We start from the raw sequence: 527 nt of genomic DNA, 5'->3' as shown, positions 1-527 counted from the left end.
AGAGCTGTAGTTTGGGGAAAATGCATAGAGAGTCATTTTCTAATGATGGTGCATGGAGGGCATCTGGAAAATTGCAGCTTGTGCATACTGATATTTGTGGTCCCATGAAAACTCCATCCTTGAGTCATAATTTGTATTTTGTGCTATTCATTGATGACTTTACAAGAATGTGTTGGGTGTACTTCATGAGAAACAAGTCAGATGTGTTCAATGTGTTCAAAAAATTCAAGAATATGGTAGAGGCACAATCTGGATGTAAAATTCAGACCTTGAGATCGGATAATGGCAAGGAGTATACATCTTCCAACTTCAATCAATTCTGTGAGGATTATGGAGTTCATCGGCAGCTTACCATTCCCTACACTCCGCAACAAAATAGAGTGGTAGAAAGGAAAAATAGATCTGTCATGGAGATGGCCAGATGTATGCCAGCTGAGAAGGGATTTCCAAATTCGTTTTGGGCAGAAGCAGTTTATACTTCCATTTATTTGCAAAATAGGTTGTCTACAAAAGCTGTGAAAAATATG

Source organism: Olea europaea, unplaced genomic scaffold (genome assembly GCF_002742605.1).
Source record: "Olea europaea var. sylvestris unplaced genomic scaffold, O_europaea_v1 scaffold512, whole genome shotgun sequence".
Classification (NCBI taxonomy): Eukaryota; Viridiplantae; Streptophyta; class Magnoliopsida; order Lamiales; family Oleaceae; genus Olea; species Olea europaea.
This window is presented reverse-complemented; position numbering follows the sequence as displayed.